Source organism: Spermophilus citellus, assembly GCF_964194105.1.
Source record: "Spermophilus citellus genome assembly, chromosome: 1".
Classification (NCBI taxonomy): domain Eukaryota; kingdom Metazoa; phylum Chordata; class Mammalia; order Rodentia; family Sciuridae; genus Spermophilus; species Spermophilus citellus.
The window spans coordinates 255,830,493-255,834,814 of NC_138182.1; the positions used below are offsets into that span (position 1 = coordinate 255,830,493).

Here is a 4,322-nt window from a genome sequence, read left to right on the forward strand (position 1 = left end):
CCCACCAGCAAGTAGGACTTCACCAGATGTAGTAGTTACTAGATCTTGGACTTTCCAGTCTTGGAACCTTGAGCTGAATCATATCCCCATTTTATTTATTTGCCATGGCTGTTTACCATGGAAGGATGTATCTAATTATCTAATTTTATGATATATGAAGTTGTTCTCTGGGACTTCTTGTGAGTATTATAGATCTCATAAACTTCTATAGATATGTAAGTATTGCATTCTTTATCCTGAAGTATGCCCTGCAATACTCAGAATGGTGAATGTGAGATCTAGAACTTCTCTGATTAAAGTCATCAGGTTTGCATTTTCATTAGCATCTTGGTTGAGTTCTGTGGCCTAATGCATTATATAGCTTTCCTGATATCACTAAATCATAGTATGAAATTTCTCAACTTTTATGCATTGTATAAATCTGCTGTCAAAGATTAAATGATAAAGGAAAACTTCGAAGATTTTTCTTTGAGTGGTTAAGATTTAAACTATAGATTTGAGGCTCTGTTTTTCCTTCTTTTAAAAATTGAATTATTTAGGAAGAATTTTTTTTTGTCTTTTGTTTTGTTTTGTTTCATTCTTTGAAGGGATGTAAATAAAGGTCCAAAATAGACACTGAATAATAGTATTGGCATTGTGAAATATGTGCTAATTTCCCAAGTGTGTTTTCTTTCTACGGTTACTATAAAAATGGTCACACAGTGGTTTAAAACAACATAGACTAATTTTTTACCATTTCTCTAGTTTAGAAGTTCAATACAAGTCTTTCTTCAGATTCTAGAATCCAACCATATTCCTTGACTTAGGTTCTTGCTATGTCCTTGGGGTGCCATGAAAAAATACATTAGACAACTGACATATATTCATTATTATTTTTAAGTCTGGGAAGTCTAATATCCAGATGTTGGCAGATTTTTTTTTTGAGGACCTACTTTGTGGTTAGTAAAGGGCTACCTTCTCCTCTACTAATTTGACCTTTCTCATGTACATATTCATAGAGAAAGAAGAAAGAGGTAGATGGGGAGGAAGTGATAAAGACACACACACCTACCCATACACACACACTCAGACAAAGAGAGAGTAAGAGGGAGGGAGGGAGGAGAGAGAGAGAGAGAGAGAGAGAGAGAGAGAGAGAGAGAGCGCTATCTCATAACTCCATGTTCTTTTGAGGACACTAATCCCGTTACAAGGGCACCACAATCATGCTATCATCTCAACCTAATTACCTCCCAAAGGCCCTAATGTGTGGTTATATCAAATTTGGAATTAGTGCTTCAACATATCATTGTAACAGTTCCTTGTTGCATCCTCAAAGGTAGAAACAAATTGGAAGTTTTCATACATGATAATAATCTAGCTCTTTTTGTCTCTTTTCACTTAGGAAGATTGTTGTGATTATATTTGAACCACTGAAAAATCCATTATATTGTCATTACTTTGTGGTCATTTAACTTAAACCACATTTGCCACATCTATTTGCCACATAAGCTAACATATTCATAAATTTTAGGATAAGGACCTTGGGCATCTTTGAGGGGTCATCATTCTTCTTACCAAATCTTTTAGGTTCTGTGGAGTCAGTTGTATGAGTCAGTAGGTTTTATTATAGCAACTCCAGTAGCAATTGTTAGGGTTGATCAACCATTCAAGCATTAATCAAGGAGAGACCTCATCACACACAGAAGAAGTAGATAAAACCTGCCTTAATAAAGTCCATTTTTTAAGATCTGCAAATGTACGAAATATATTAAACATATCCCACTTCCTTTCTATCATCTTTCCAATGTCTTCTTTTTGAATGTTTAGTTGTAGAAGCAGTCTTCTATAAATGGCTTATGAGTGCTATATTCATTGTTGTTTACCTCCTAGGATGTCCTGAGTAGCTTTTTGTTTAGTTTAGTTTTGTTTTTGCTTTTTGTTATCTAATTCCTGGCTGTCTGCCAGATAAAATGTCAATGAGTGCTGAGTCTATTTTTTTTAAACAGAGAGAGAGAGGGAGAGAGAGAGAAAGAGAATTTTTTAATATTTTTTTTTTTTTAGGTTTTCGGTGAACACAACATCTTTATTTTATTTTTATGTGGTGCCAAGGATTGAACCCAACGCCCCGCGCATGCCAGACAAGCGCGCTACCGCCTGAAACACATCCCCGGCCCCAAGTCTAATTTTTGATGAACCCAAATGTTTCATCATATGGATTCAGTGATAAAAAGAGATAGCTGGCATCCTAAGGAAAATATTTGCAAAAATAGCATGTTTTCACTAAAATTTGGACAAATTACAGCTAGCTCTTAATCCCTTCTAGTCAATGACAAAATATGTCAATAGAAATATTAAGAATAATAACTTTAAAAATAAACGTAATTGAAAGCATAAGAAGAGGAAATTAGGGAGAGCTGGGGCTGCTGAGTCACCAACATGCTGGGGAAAATACAGTGCCCTGGGTAGGCTGGGGACTAAGGTGGGATGTCGGGTACCCTGACACATCCAATGGCACAGACCAATGTGGGTTCATGAAGCCAAGTGCACCCTGAAACTTGCTCCTGTCGCCACTTGGGCCCTGGGCTGCCTGTTCCCTTCAATGAAAGATGGGTGATGCTAGAGTATGGAGGAAAGGGCAGGCTTCAGTTGACACTGACTCCCTACCTCCAGGGTCCTGCTTATCTGTCATCTTGCCCATCCTTTTTCAATAAAAAGACTAACTTGATATCTTAGGAAAGCAATTCAACTCCTTTAGAGGCTTCTGTGACTTGAAAGCTTTTACCAAAATTCTGTTCTCTGGTCCAAAATAGCTTCCTGAACCCACAGTGATGGTAAGTCCTAAAATTTTCTAAGTGGCGATCAGGTTTAAGGATATCTTAAAATGTAGACGATGTGTCAGTATCTTTTTAAACAACAAGACCAGTTGGAGATTGGAGCACCAATGCATAAAGCATGAGACATATGTTTCAGAATATTGGTTTCATAGAACCCAGGCCCTAATAGTAGTATGACTTGAGCATCTTTATTCCTGAAGCGATTTGAGAATAAAGAAGTTGAGGAAAGTTCAAAGGAAAGAAGGAGGTCTGCCAAGGAAAACATAAAGTTTGAATTTTTTCCAAGTATGAATTACTTTGTAGCCAATGTGTCCACAAGTTTGAAAACTAGAATTATATTGTAGTATACTATTTTGGGGTCAGGGCAAAAGAAAAGTACTTGATGTGTCGGTTAGATTTTCAGTCTGTTTTGATGAAGATGACAAAGCTAGTTCTGTCTGGTTCTTAAATCATGATTATTTGGAAGACCTGTATGGAATGTTTAAGAAGGTTAATGCTAGAGAAGGAATAGTTGGCTGATACCACTCAGGCCCTACACTACTTAGGAATGACATCGCCATCGATGAACTCATGAAAACATATACCATCCTAACTCAGTATTCATCATTATTGGTGTGAAGCCAAAGAACTTGGGGCTGCCCACAGAAGCATATATTTCACAGGAAGAAGATCATGATGATGGAACTACAACTTCAAAAATATTTGAGCATGTGAACAGGGAAGTTGAAGCAGAAGAAGCTGAGGAAGCTGGGGTTATACACTAGTTACAGGACATAAAAGACACTGTTGATAATGGACACTCTTTCCCAGGTAGTCACAAATCAACTCCATGGTTTGAAGGAACCTCTAAGCATCTCTATATCAGGAGTTACCTGGAAAAACTAGCTACAGGCAAGCTGTCTATCAACACCAGATCATCTACCAGCTGCAGGACGTCTTCACCCTACTGCCTGACGTCAGCCTGCAGGAGTTTGTCAAGGCCTTTTACCTGAAGACTAAAGGACCCAATGGAGAAGGTGTAGTGGCCTCACTAATCTACTCTGTAGGTGCCCTGCACAACCTCATCAACAAGATTGCCAACTGGGATGCAGAGAAGAAAGAAGGGCAGGAAAAAAAAAAGAAGAGAGCAAAAAGAATAGGAAAGATGACAAAGAAAAAGAAAAATATAAGGAAAAGAGTCATGTGAAGGAAGAAGAGAACCAGGAGAAAAAGTAAAGCACGTAGATTTTTTTATTTGTAAATTTAAATCTTACAAACTAAATCAATCTTTTTCACTTTCAGTGCTTGTTAAATGGCTGTCCTGATGAGAGCTCTCTGCCTTCAATCACTGATTGGCATTAGATGATGTAAATGATAGAAAGACTGATCTCCTACTCATACTGCAGCCTCAGCTGCTGTGTGTTGGACATTATGATAGCTCAGGCTGCAGACTGTGCAAGAAAAGTGAAGAGAAAACAATATAACATTTTTGGTACTCTTCATTCTTTATTAACAGGAGTTGAATTTTCT

The 4,322-nt window shown here is 37.5% G+C and overlaps 1 pseudogene across 1 annotated transcript; it reads left to right on the forward strand.

Annotated features, from left to right (window-relative positions):
* Nucleotides 1–2,463: 2,463 nt before the first annotated feature.
* LOC308657577 (26S proteasome non-ATPase regulatory subunit 7-like) lies at nucleotides 2,464–4,028 on the forward strand (annotated as a pseudogene). The gene is made up of 2 exons: nucleotides 2,464–2,502; nucleotides 3,177–4,028. The product of its transcript is annotated as a 26S proteasome non-ATPase regulatory subunit 7-like (transcript).
* The last annotated feature ends 294 nt before the right edge of the window (nucleotides 4,029–4,322 follow it).